This window comes from Oryctolagus cuniculus, chromosome X (assembly GCF_051225735.1).
Source record: "Oryctolagus cuniculus isolate XC-2025 breed Fujian yellow rabbit chromosome X, ASM5122573v1, whole genome shotgun sequence".
Classification (NCBI taxonomy): domain Eukaryota; kingdom Metazoa; phylum Chordata; class Mammalia; order Lagomorpha; family Leporidae; genus Oryctolagus; species Oryctolagus cuniculus.
Genome location: NC_142888.1, coordinates 53,822,033 through 53,836,581, shown reverse-complemented (window position 1 = coordinate 53,836,581; position 14,549 = coordinate 53,822,033). Strand labels below are relative to the sequence as shown.

Below are 14,549 nucleotides of genomic sequence, written 5' to 3'. Positions count from 1 at the left end.
TGGAGCACTCTTCATGTTCTCTTCAATTGTGAGTCCACTAGGCTCTTGAGAATTCTGGTAGAATTGGTGGCACTGACGTATTTCTTCTTCTTAACAGTAGTAGTATTGATATGAATCATGACTTGCAGCTTCCCCATCCCATAATGACAGCTCAAATGGGCCTCCAGCTGCATCCCAAGGAGCTGAAAGCACCCCCGCTGCTCTCTCATTCCCATCATATCCCCGTGCACAGATGAAGGCCCAACTTGCTGAGGTAGAAGTGTGCAAGGCAACTCATATTTCAACTCACTGTTTTTGAAGCTCAGGCCTGGCCAAGATTCTTGGCCCACACATTGAACTCTAAAGCTGGCTTGCTGCCCAGTTGGGAAGGAAGCAAATTGTCTTCTCTCACCTCCAATCCAACTCCTAACCTCCCTTCTCTGCACATTTTCCTTAGGGAGTACCCTCATGCTACCTGACAGTTTCATCATCTACTTCTTGCCTCTCCCTCACATCCTTACTTATTTCACCATCTCACACACAGCTAGAGTCAATGACCTATCCCAGAAGCTCCTTGGGGAAGAGATCTTGTTTTCGCCTTCTCCTTGATCCCCCACAGCCCTACATAGAACTAACTAAACAGATAGTGGGTGCCTTTTGAAGAGGTCAGATGGCTCATCAGATCTAAAGCTGTCAAGGCTAATCAATCATAGGTTGCAAGAGCCCAGTGCTGTAGGCAAATGTTCATAGATTTTGTGAGTCAGTATTTTGGAACATAGGTTCAAGGCTGTGGCTTGCCACTGCAGGCTCTCCTTCTCCCTCTCCCACACAGTATATTCCTGTCCATGCCACAGGGCAACTCCTGGCTGCTCCCTGCATGACTCCCATGCCCTGATGTCTCCTCCCTAGGTCCCTTCTCCTCCTGCCTCTGGCCATGCCCTCTCTACCAGCAGTAATATGTAGGAGGATCCACATCTCATCTTCTCCAACATCCTGCATCTCACTTGGGCCCTCTCTGCCTGAAATGTCTAGACAGACACTTATCAAGGCCAGTCCTGTCCTACTCCCTCCTCTTCCTCATCAGTGAGGCCCTCACTACACATCTTATCCAGAAGAGTTCATAAATGCCCAAGGAACTTCTAACCCCCCTGTTTCATGACCCTTAGCATTTTTCACTCTGCTTTATAGTCCATCCTCTAATAGCCTTAAGGCAGCTCACTTCACCTTAGACAAGTCATTTAACCCCTTAAGTCTTGGTTACTGAGCTTTGAAACAGAAATGACAATCCCTGCTCTAGCCTCCTCCCAGATCAAATGAGACGAAATACGTGAAAGCACAAAATAGATAACATAATGATCGCTGATATTTACTGAGTGAATATATGTGCCAGTCACTGTTTTAAATACTTCACATGTATCAATTCACTTAAACCACCAAGCAACTTCATGCAATATACACAATTACTACCTTGATTTTGAGGAAACTGTGACACACAGGAAAATTACGTACTTTGCATAAGGATGCACAACTAGAAAATTATAGAATTGTAGACTTGGGTTTGAACCTTGACAGTCTGGCTGGTTATTTGTATGACCGAGTCATGCACCTCCAATGTAAACAATAAGACATTTGTATTGTATGTCTGTATGAGAATACTTCAAAAATTTCATAGAAAATACATTATCTTTTAAATTTTAAAAATTTATTTTAAAAATAAAAAAGATTTATTTTATTTATTTTAAATGCAGAGTTAGAGAGAGAGAGATACAGAGAGAGAGAGATACAGAGAGAGAGAGAGATACAGAGAGAGAGATCTTCCATCTGCTGGTTCACTCCCCAAGTAGCTGCAATGGCCAGGACTGGGTCAGGCCAAAGCCAGGAGCCAGGAGCTTCTTCCAGGTCTCCTACAAAGGTGCAGGGACTCAAGCACTTGTGCCATCCTCCACTGCTTTCCCAGGTGCATTAGCAGGGAGCTGGATCAGACGTGGAGCAACCAGGACTTGAGCCAGCACCCATGGGATGCCAGCACTGCAGGCACCAGCTCCACCTGCTGTGCCACAACACTGGCCCTACCAAGCTTCCTCTTTCCACCCTTTGTGTGTGTGTGTGTGTGTGTGTGTGTGTCTGTATAGTGTACATCCTTATGTAAAATTGTGAAGCAACATACAAGAAAATCAATACAAATTTGCAATTCTGAGGACAGACCAATGTGATCTAGAACTGTTGAATAAAATGAAAGGGAAGATGTAGAGATTCATGTTGAGCCGTGAAAGAGAGGCTAGAGCAATGATGGCTTAGTGTAACTAAAAGCAAAGGGGCAGGGCAGGCAATGTGGCACAGCAGGTTAAAGCCCCAGCCTGCAGTGCCAGCATCCCATATGGGTGCCGGTTCGAGTCCTAGCTACTGCACTTCTGATCCAGCTCTCTGCTATGGCCTGATAAAGCAGTAGAAGATGGCCCAACAACTCCTTGGGCCCCTGCACCTATGTGGGAAATCCGGAAGAAGCTTCGGGCTCCTGGCTTCAGATCGGTTCAGCTCTGGCCATTGTGGTCATTTGGGGAGTGAACCAGCAGAATGGAAGACCTCTCTCTCTCTCTCTGTCTCTCTCTCTCTCTACCTCTCTCTGTGACTCTGTCCTTCAAATAAATGAAACAAATCTTTTTTTAAAAAAAAGCAAAGGGGCAGAAATATATCAGGGGTACAGGAAGGAAAACAGTGAGATTCCCAACTTTGCAGGAGTAGGGTTATCATCACAGACAGAGAGAAGATAGATGAGCAGTAAAAGCCATGGTCTGGAAAGAGTAAATATGATTTGCTGAAGCAAGAGCTATATGGAGTTTAAACATGACTCTCTCTGAGCCAATGAAACCAGATTTAAACAGGCATGAAGATAGTAATAGATGGGATGAGTAAGTGGATTAAAAAAAAGTGAGTCAGGTGAAAGGTAAATGTAACAGATACATGACAGTTTCTATACTAGGATTAAAAAGCAACCACACTGCAGTAGGATAAGGAAGCAAGATCTTTGCACAGACATGTGCAAGAGATATCAAAGGATTTTAGGAAACTGTAAGTTCAATAGTTATCAAGTTGTGATGTGCTGCTTTACTGAAAACCTTGAACTGGGTTGTTCAAAATGTCCTGGTTAGAACAAAGGAGAAAATATGTGTTTTGTTCTGCTCTGGGCAGAATCCACCTGGAAGATTGCTGAGGTTTTGAGGCCCCACACTTTAGAACCAACTTAAGTGCGTCCAGAAGAAAGCAGACTGTAGACTGAGGACACTTGAAACCATGTCATGTGAGCATTAGTGAAGGAAGACCGTGTGCATTTGTACATCTGTGTATGTTTATATTCTACAAGCAGCAATAAATGTGGATATGTATATTTGTGTAAAATGTACACAAATGTAACTTACTTACATTTAAGACTACAAAAGTATATGTGATATTTATATGTACCTTAAACAAATTTCACAAAGTAGTAACCATCCCTATTATGTGTGACAAACTCTGCCATTTTCTAATGCATTTATTTTTTTGCATTTTATTTTTTCAAATGCAGAGACTGTGACCCTCTAAATTAATTTTATGACCCACTAGTAGAGTATGATACACATTTTGAAAACATGTGCTAGGTAACCTTTGGTCCTCACGTGCTCTAGGCCTCCATGCTTCTGTGTTGCTCCGCTCACTCTCTATTTCAAAATGGCACCTGAGCTGTGGGCATATCCCTGCTTCTGTTTTCTAGAACAGGAACTGACAAGACTGTCCCCCAGCAGTACGAGGAGGAAAGTCTGGCATGCTCTTGGCTTTTCCCAAATCCACCCTCCTAGGAGTAGTGGTGGCGATGCTGCGGGGAAAGTGCACACTGGCAGTAGGTGGGAACTGGGCAGCCCTCCTTCAATGCATGTCCAGGCTGGAGGGCACCTGGGGGGCTTGCCAGCTCTATTCTGGTCATTTCACCATGTTCCAAGGGGGTCAAAGGCCAATCTGCCGCGAGTCATTTAGCTCAAATTGTGCTCTGACAGTGGATAGGGACATTGAACTTTTCCCTTCTTGAAACAGAGGGCCTCCTTTGGCCCTTTTCCCAACTACAGAATCTTCCCAACCCCTTACTAATGGTAACACACCCCTTCTCTTGCTGACAGCATGCCACATTTGAATCCAGGCTCATTCCCTCCTATTTATAACACCAGAAAGGTTCAAGTATGCCAAAGGCATTTGAGCAGTGCAGCACATTTACTGTCACATTCTCCTATGAGACATTTGTCCCATGACAGGTAGAGGAGATTCCTGGGGGATAACATTTCAATGCAAATAGGCACAGCACGATTAGAAACTCTCCCTCATGCCCTTCCTCAAACTTCCTTTATGATCCATTCATTAGCTACTGGGTCTTGAGAATCCGAAGGGTTCTCCCTGCCTCACAGCTCATTCCCCATCACTAACCATCAGTGTTGCATGTCACTTTATGGCCAAGCTTATCAGGTTCTAGCCACTTTATAGTCACTTGTCCTTGCCTGGAATCAAACATTAAAAATAACCACAGTGGAGTCCTTGGAAAAGTGCATTGCAATCTAAATAACCTCCTAGAGTCACAGAAAGAATATAAGAAGTGGAACACACCTCAAAGATTATCTAGTCTAAATCCTGGAGTCTAACTGTATGTGTGAGGGAGGAAGGAGATATACATGACCAGCTTTTCATATTATTGGTTACATATTTTACGCTACATACATTCTTTTTTTTATGTGACAGGTAGAGTTATAGACAGATAGAGAGAGAGAGATTCTCTCCATTGGCTCACCCCCCAAATGGCCGCTACGGCTGGCACTGCGCTGATCCAAAGCCAGGAGCCAGGTGCTTCTTCCTGGTCTCCCATGCGGGTGCAGGAGACCACTTGGGCCATCCTCCACTGCCCTCCCGGGTCACAGCAGAGAGCTGGACTGGAAGAGGAGCAACTGGGACTAGAACCCAGAGCCTATATGGGATGCCGGCGCCACAGGCGGAGGATTAACCAAGTGAGCCACGGCGCCAGCCCCTACATACATTCTTTTTCTGATAAATAAATATGCTAGGCCTTTCCTCAAACAGAGGCCTCTATCTCCCCTCTGAAACTCACCACACACGCGCATTCACTGCCCAACCCAGCTCCAGCCTGACTTTCGACACTGAAAGAACACACACAAATCAAACCATCTTTCTACTGGTTATATATTTGGAATCACGGAATCATAGAATCATAGATTTCCAGGACTGGAAGGCCTCTTAAAGGTCATCATTAATTAAAAAAAAAAAAAAAAGTCTTTAAAGCTCATGTTTTTCCTTCAGAGCTCCATGGAAAATCCAATCCAGAGGAAGAAGGGAAAGGCCAATTAAGAGAGAGTCTACCTTTTCTAACTTTTCTGCCTGGTTCCCTTTAATTCCAGACGGGTTGGCCCATATATTTTTATGGCTAAGTAAGACTTTCAAAATCAAGACCTATGTGCAATAAAGGACAAGGATTTTATTCTGCCATGATCAAGACTCCTAGATCTCCAAGACCTAGTTACTCCAATCACTTCCAGAACCCAAAGGAAACTGTTAACTCAAACAACAAAGTCAGGGGAGAGAAGGCAAGGAGTGGGGGGACTGTGAATGGTGTCCATTTAAGTCATAGGAGTGAGAACCAATCAGCAAACCCGCTGGCATGGTGGGAGACAGTAGCTTCTCTGAAACTGGCTGAAACCTAGAGTTTTGTTCATTTCTCCCATCTGCATGAGCTGAGTAGATGGAGGTTTCTTTCACTTCTTGGGGGCAAGTAGGAAAAGTAGAATAGTATTTGGTACAGGAGTACAGCTCACAGGGTCATGAACTGCCAGAGATGGAAGACTGCTAGGGGGTCACTGAGTCTAGCAAGACATTCTACAAAGGGAGAGACTTAGACCCAGAAAGAGGAAGGGGTATGCTCAAGGTTACAAGATGAATTAGTGCTGACCCCAGGTCTCCTGACTCAGCTAGCACTATTTCTTTTGGCTTTTAAGTCTGTTTAGTTTTCATTTGTTCAGTTATTATTCATTCAACAAATATTTATTGAGTATCTATTATGTGCCAACCAGGCCTCATGCTAGGCCCTGGGGTTTATAATGGGGCTGGGAAGGGGGAGTCCATAATTTCTCAATAGGAAAGGCTTAGGGAAAACAATTTGGTTGGAAGGAGGTGATTAGAGGACTTGTCTTGATGCTTTCTGGCACAGCAAGCTCATGACTTTTGCTTAGATTATCTATTTATTAGTCATGGCTTTGGGAGATGCCACAGTTCCCCAAGTTAGCCCTTGTTGCTGTCACTAATGGTAGAGGAAGGGTGGACCCTCTGGGTAGTCTGTAGTGCTCTATTTCAAGACAAAGACCCTCCCATTATCCCTAGGGGACCGGAAGGGTGGGAGAAAGGAGGTGGGGGTCTGTCTGGAGGAAAAAGGTTAGGCAGAGGAGAAATCTCCAGAGCGAAACAGCTGCCAAACTAAAGAGTTCCCCACAACAAGATGAATCAAGGCCTTTCCAGTCAGAGAAACCACAGGCTGCTGGCGCTGAGCCGGTGCCAGCAGGTGGCCTAGTTAGAGGGGTGTGTGGCTAAGGGAGTTGATGTGCAGAAAGCCCCACAGACGTTGCAGAGTGGGGCAAGAGAGAACGGGGAGGGGATCCTGAAAAGCAAATCATCAGGTGCTCGCAGCTGGTGGGGAAGGCAGTCTTCTGTTGTACCAGGCTGCCGTCAGGAAGCTGAAGTAGCCCCACAGTGCCATGGAGCCAGGCTGTGCTGAGACATTACCCACAAAAGCCAGCACAATAAGCCATGAGCGTATGATGCAAATTGCTCTGGAAGTCATATCTTGAGGCTTTAGGGGACAATAACAAATCTTCTCCAAGAGTAGACTAAAGATATGAGATATTTAGGGCCCCAGGAGGTCAGGGAATGAGCATCACCCACTAGGTGCTTACCCCTAAACTCACAGCTTGAGTAACTAAACTAGCACCCCTTGTGCAGGTGCAGCAGTTGAGGCTTAGAGGGGGGGCGAGGACCTCATCCATAGTCTCACAGCAAGAGAACACGACAGTGGTGGGGCTAGAATCAGGCCTACTTACACTCAGTGCATTTTCCATACTCCTCTACTCAGCTTGGCACTGGGCCCATTGCAATGTACACAAATGCTAATCACCAAGCAGTCAGCCCAGCCGCACCTCCCACTGGCCCTCTTTCTCTTCTACTTCCCACTCTGGCCCTGAAGAATAGTAAGCCGAGGCTCTGTACAGCCCTGCAGACTCAGGCAGGGTGAAACACAGTGCTGCACGAGTGATAAGCACAGCTCAAGATGTGGACATGAAGGAACAACTCCCAGGGGTTGTCTCAATGCCGGGTAATTGACGTTTGCGGCATTTTTCAAACATGTCATTATCCTTGCACTTAAGGCTGCCGCTGGCGATAGCATGATGGGAACGAGGCCAGAATTCTCCGAGATAAACAAACAGACACTCAGCCCCAGCCCAAGCTTCAGGTAACCTGCTGCCATTAGACATTCCGGCTCCCTCCGCACAAGAGCTGGGCTCCCAGCTCCCATACACCTCTGGACAAAGCTCTGCCAGCACACATACACTGGAAACTTGAAGGCAGGGGCAACTACTGGTTCCTCCCTTACCCTCTATCCCTGGAAAAACAGAGACCCAGGATCTAAGAATGGGCACCTGCCCAGCAAGTTGGGAGCCTGGCTTCAAGGATCAAGCTCAAGCATTTGGAGTCCTCAGAGATGGATCTGACACAGTCCCACCAACTTAAAGTCCTCCCGATTCTGGAAAATGAAAAGACAAGTAATGATCAGGTAGGATGAGGGAATGTAATACGGGTGTACTGTGTCAAGAGGGGATGGTGAGAACCAAAGCAGGCGCTCTGCCTTCACTGTGCTGTCTGGCCACTTTGCTGCAGTTTCAGCAAAAGAAATCAAAGGGGGCGGGCATTTTGGGGCAGTGAGTTAAGCCTCCACTTGTGACATGGGGATCCAATACCAGCGTGTTGGTTTGAGTCCTGGCTATTCCACTTCAGATCCAGCTTCCTGCTACTGCACATGGGAAGGCAGCTGAAGACGGCCCAAGTGCTTGGGCCCCTGCCATCCACATGACAGAACCAGATGGAGTTCCTGATTCCTGGCTTTGGCCTGGTTTATCCCCTGCTGTTGTAGGCATTTGGGGAGTGAGCCAATGGATGGAAGATCAATCTCTCTCTCTCTCTTTTTCTCTTTTACCCCCTCTCCCTCTCTCTGCCTTTCAAATAAATAATTGAATCTTAAAAAAAGGCAATCAAGGAATTCAACCAATCAGTTCCCAAACCTATGCTATTAACAGAATTACTTGACGAATTACTTAAAATATGGACTTGGGAGCCCCACCTCAGTGATCCAGTAGGTTTATCATGAGTCCTACAAAAGTTTTTTTTTTTTTTTTAATACTCTCCCTAGCTGATTTTGATGGTTAGCCAGGGTTGGGAACTGATGGACTGAATGATCACTTAGGACTTTATAGCACTGTCCTTCTATGAATCTAAGGCAAATTTGAATCAAGTGCTTTATCTTGGTTCTCAGTGTCACCATCTCAAAAGCTTTTGATCATGTAACTACCTTCAGATGACTCAGGTCTGGGCCATTTCACACAGGGAATTAGTGGGCCTCTCTGAAAACTCACAAAGATTAAAACTGACCTTGAGTTCAGACCCAAAGGACATACCTAAGGTCTCCTGAATATTGGACAATCTTTTATTTGAAGAAGTAAGTTGATAACTTGATAACCTTAATTAGGAAGAGAAAGGCAAAAGCCTATTGAGGGGTGGCAAAGGGAGAGGTATTCAGTTACAAGTTGGGGCAGGATTGGGTGGGGAGGAATGCATTCTCTGTTGTGAACAGTTAGGTAACTCTGTCATTCTGTCATCCTCATCTTCACCCAGGCCTTAGGCCAAAATCTGAACTTCCGACAACAAGAAAATAGTCAGAGACCTTCATCACTCTGGCATGCCTGGAGGCAGGAGGCTGAACTCAAAGGCTTAGGGAGAACTGTATCTGTCACAGTGCCTTAGAATTCTAAATTGAGAAGTCCTTTCTTCCAACTTAACTTTCTTCCACTGTAAGTTTCCCTCCCCAGTACTCTGGTCTTTGTATAAGGCCAGCTTAAGTTATCAATCCCTGAATAACCGTGTGGCAGAATCCACTTGAACTCAGGATGCTATCTTTTTGTCCCATGCAAAGGTGTCATTGGCCTGGAAAGAGAAGAATCTGTCCTTCTTGCCAGTTTTATTTTATTTTTTTCATGAAGAGGAATAATGGAGAGAATTGTCTGAGGTTGGATATGGAAACTGGGGATGGGGGTCCAGAGAAGGATAGGACAGATGTGCAGGAAATTCATCCTGTCCAAGTGCACCTGGTAATTCCACATTCAGCCAGAGGATGGTGAGAGTATGGTACAACTCTAGAATTCAAAGATCTGATAGGTCCCAGAAGATGGGGGGCAGGGGGATCGGGGCTCCCATAACTAAGATCAGAGTCTTTCCATGGAGCAAGGAAATGGGAAAGTCATTTGCCAGGTGTCCAGGAGTAAAGTGAAGCTTATGGGCTTCCTGTGGGATTTTTTAGGCAGAGGGGCATGGTCAACAGTCAAAGGAAAAGCCAAAAACTCTGACCTTGGTTGCTACGAACAACGATTTCTAAAACAAATCCAAACACATTGCACCTTTAAAGCAACCTTGCAAATAAGGCCTCAGAAGTCAGCAGTGAATCCTGGCTTTGACTAAGCTGCCTAGAGAGACAGGAACCACTTGGGCCTTCTCACCCACAATGCATTAACCTTTCCCCATGTTCTTTGGATCTCATTTCACTTCAATACACATTGATCAAGCACTTACCATGGACAAGGGTACCTTTAAAAAATTCCTGGAAAATGTAATTAAAAGATAAGTTTGTTTAGGCACAAAAATTTTTTAAATCCATGCATAGCTTCTTTTGTAACATGAATTTTCCATGAACTCTTTTTTTTTTTTTTTTAATTTTGAAAGTCAGAGTTACAGAGAGAAAGAGAGGGAAAGACAGAGAGATCCTTCATCTACTGGTTCAGTCCCTAGATGGCCACAATGGCCAGTGCTGGGCCAAGGAGCCAGCAGCTTCATCCAGGTCTTTCACATGGGTGGCAGGGGCTCAAGTATTTGGGCCATCCTCCACTACTCTGCCAAGACACATTAGCAGGGAACTGGATCAGAAGTGGAGCAACAGAGAGTTGAACTGGCACCCACGTGGGATGTGATGCCCACATTGCAGGCGGTGGCTTAACCTGCTACATCACAATGATGGTCCCCCATGAGCTCTTTGAAGATTTCAAAAATTTTTGCACCAAAATAAACTTATCTTTTAATTATATTTTCCAGGAACTTATTTATTTATTTACTTATTTGAAGGCAAAATTATGGAATGAGAGGAGAGACAAAGAGAGAGATCTTCCACCCACTGGTTCACTCCCCAAAATGGCTACAACAGCCAGGACTGGATCAGGCTGAAGCCAGGAGCTAGGAACTCCATTCAGACTTTGCAAAATGTGGGTGGCAGGGGTCTGAGCACTTAGGCCATTACCTGCTGCTTTCCCTGGGCACATTAGCAGACAGCTGGATTGGAAGCTGGGACTTGAATCAGTGCTGAGATGGGATGCTGACACTATAGGTAGTGGCCAAACCTGCTGCACCACAATGTCAGCCCTCTTCCAGGAACTTTTTGGAGTACCCTAGTGTAGTGCATTGCATTAGGTGCTGGAATCACTACATCTCTCCTTATAAAACATTATACTTGTTAGCTCTTATTGTTACCTGTCACGGTCTATCTTGGTTTGAGTATATGTACATGTGTGTGTTCATACAGACAAGGGAGTTGACTGTCTCCCCTTAACCATCTTCTATCATAGCACCTCGCAAATTGTGCTATATTTAGTGAAATGAAATGAGTCTTCTTGCAGAAATCCAAGCCAAATAGAGGAGTCAGAAAGGTAGTGCACAGTCGGTATCATGTTGGTCCACTGCCTAATTTTTATTAGGCTTGCTGCCTGGTTTTATTTGATTCCTGGAGACTGATGGTTATCTTAATAGCAAATCCAGATTCCTCACCTCTCATGTACTTTCAAATACACTTCCTACCCACCTCAACACACACACACAAACACACACACACACACACACACACACAAACCCTAAGTAGAACTTGCTGCTTGTTATCTATATGCCCTTTACTTCACTTCTCTGAGTTTATTTCCTCAACTGCATTAATGAGTTGGTAATAACATCTGGAGCCAAGCCACATCTTCTTAGACAGATCTCTCCTACTGGTTTGCATTGACCCAAGGTTGTCACCGCTCCTGTGGGTGAGATGAGAGAAAAGCCCAGCTAAGTTTGCCTCTGGGAGAGGCAAGAGGACCCTGTGTAAAGGGACCCTGTGAAAAGGACCCTGTGACTCTGCCACATACACAGAGGATGCAGAAACAACATGACACCAGGAGTACGTGAATTTCAAAGCAAACGGGGGGGGGGGGGGAACAAGACATTAGCCAGGCTGAGTAAATTTGAATTATTGTGTCTGTGGAAGGGCAGTCTGGGACAGGGAATATTAACAATTGCAACTCCTCCTCACGTGCGAACAGCACTTTAGGATTCACTAAGTATTTCCAGTTCATCCTCTCATTTGATTGTCAAAACAGGCAGCAGAAATGTAGATGTTGTTGCCCAGGTCTTTTTCCTTTTTCATCTTTTTTTTTTTTTTTTTTTTTTTTTTGACAGGCAGAGTGGACAGTGAGAGAGAGAGAGACAGAGAGAAAGGTCTTCCTTTGCCGTTGGTTCACCCTCCAATGGCCACCGCGGCTGGCGCACCGCGCTGATCCGATGGCAGGAGCCAGGAGCCAGGTGCTTATCCTGGTCTCCCATGGGGTGCAGGGCCCAAGCGCTTGGGCCATCCTCCACTGCACTCCCTGGCCACAGCAGAGAGCTGGCCTGGAAGAGGGGCAACCGGGACAGAATCCAGCACCCCAACCGGGACTAGAACCCGGTGTGCCGGCGCTGCAAGGTGGAGGATTAGCCTAGTGAGCCACGGCGCTGGCCTCCTTTTTCATCTTTAACAATGCTGTGCATTTTAACATTTTAAGATGCAATGCTATTTTTTAAAAATAGATTGGTTTTTACAAACGAGGGAAGTGAGGTTTAGGGTGGCAAAGCACCTTGCCTGAAGTCACACAGGGAGATAGTGGTGAAATCTGCAGACAATAGTAGAACTCATGCTTTCTTTTGATTTCTTGTGGCCAGCGCTCCTTCACCTGTACCAAATAACAAGGGTGGAGGAAGCAGGGGTAGGATATAGTGTCAGGACAAAGACTGAAGAGGGAGAGAGTGTGGCTGGAGGGTAGGAGGAGACAGAGCATGGGGTCGAGGGAAGGCGATGGGGTAGTGGGTTTGGAATCTGAACTGTAGCCCCTCCTTTCATAGCAATTTTCCAAGTGCTACTCAGGGGTCTCCCAGGACAATTTGTTTCCTCACATGTTGCCTCCACAGAAAACTTGTGGAGATCCTGGCCAATGGGAACATCTGAATAGTGGTCTGCTGAGGCCAGATCAATGCCATCACCTCCCCAGCCCAGCCTCCCACCACACACACACATCAGCGACCAGACCCTGACCAGTATCACTCTGAGTCAAACTGCCTTCCTCGGCTGCTCAAAATCCAGAAGGAAAATCCATCCACTGCTCCCAAGGGGAAAAATGCTTCATGGAGTGGGCAGGGAAAGAAACATGCATCCCGGGCACAGACAATTCAAAATCAAGGTTAGGCTCTGTCTGCAACTCCTCCTGCCTGTACTATGCACCCAGAGAAGACTACACACAGACATGAGCACAATCCCACAAGGCACAGAGGTAGGTTTCCCCAGGGACCCTCTGGCAGGATTTTTTCATTCTCCAATTCAAGGAGATGTTTCCTGTTTTTCACAGAGAGAAAGAGTAACAGGGCCCAGGCCTAGAGCCCAGAATAACTGCTGGATGTTGGGACAGAAAGCATCTCAGCTGGCATGTGGGCCCAGGAGTAGGGGAGCTGAGCCACAGCCCCAGCCCAGCTGAGACTGAGCTGCCTGGGGCCAGTTGCCCACTCTTCCTCTGCCCCACACATGGAAAGATCCTAGTGGCGAGGGAGAATGACCACAGCTGCTTGAGTTCATAGGGAAGGATTACCGTTGAGTTGCCAACCTCAAGAATGTCAAAACTGGAAGGGGCCTTAGGAAGCATCTAGATGTGGAATCTGATATCCACAGAGGAACAGGGAAGAGACAATCCCAGGCTTGGAATTAACAGACCTGTATTTGAATCCTGGCTCTACTGTGAATGCTAGCACTTGACCTTGGATAAGTTACCTAACATTCTGTTCCTCAATAGTCCTATGTGTAAATTAAAGAAAAAAAATTAATAAAGGCGGGGAAGGTTGGGGAGGAGACTAACCCTCATGGAGCTATTTTGAGGATTAATTGAGATAATCCATGGAAAAATTTTAGCATAGTGCTTGGCATGCTGTAGGCTCTCAATAATTTCTTTTAGTCAAGCAGAGTTGTGGTTGAATTCTCATTCCCCCATCTCCAGTTGTTTTACTTCGAGCAAGCCACTTTGTCTCTTGGAGTGTCTTCCTCCTTCACCGGGCTATGGTGAGGATTCAGTAAAATGATTAATGCATGTGAAAGTCCAGATGACTAGGGGCACAGGGTAAATGTTGAGTTAATTTTGCTGAGCCTGAATGGGAATGTTACTAGGCTATGAGACCTGGATTGCTTTTTGACAACTGTGTTACAGCACCTCACACTCCTGCCTCATCCATCATGTGACTGGTCAAACAATTAGCCTAACCAGGGGTTCAAGCAAGCTGAGTTTAATCACATGAGGACTGAACCATGGTTTGGGGTTTTGGCTTCATTGGCCCTGGGCTATCCTCACTTGCTACACCAATAATTCCTCAGCCACAGATAAAACAGGCCAAAGCTAATAAGGTAGCCACCACCAATCCTTCTCTTGGGACTAAGAATTTCCATTCCAATAGCCAACCCTAACACTCCTGTGGCCTCTCTAGCCATTTGCCTTGCCCCTAGAGCCCAGTGTGGTGAGGGCAGGAGTGGGAAAATCAGGGACTGGGGAAAGAGGCTTTCCTATCTGTTGTTGCCCAGTCTGAGGACACTTTCAGCTTATGTCTGATCTGCATCCTGTGAGGGCCTTTGTTGGACCTCTAATTGTGATTGAGATATATCTCCAAGGCAAACCACACCTGTAGGTGGTGGGGTGCAAGGGAAGAAGTTGTACAACATTCAAAGCCCTGGAAAGTTTCATTTGATTGACAGGGTACTGCAGGAAGACAGGCCTGTGGGAAGCAGCCACCTGTCAAATCATGCTCTTGCACTTAAGTCTAGGCCTTAACAGGCACCTCAACCTTACTCTTTTTTTTTTAATTATTTTATTTATTTGAAAGGCAGAGTTACAGAGAGAGGGGGAGATACAGAGAGA

At 45.9% G+C, this 14,549-nt stretch overlaps 1 protein-coding gene and 1 pseudogene across 2 annotated transcripts in view; both read right to left on the bottom strand.

Annotated features, from left to right (window-relative positions):
• LOC138847682 (uncharacterized) overlaps window positions 1–7,529 on the bottom strand; it is a 65,451-nt pseudogene extending 57,922 nt beyond the window's left edge.
• Window positions 1–14,549, bottom strand: part of SLC16A2 (solute carrier family 16 member 2) — a 147,815-nt gene that overhangs the window by 78,555 nt on the left and 54,711 nt on the right. The gene's annotated exons all lie outside the window — the stretch shown is intronic.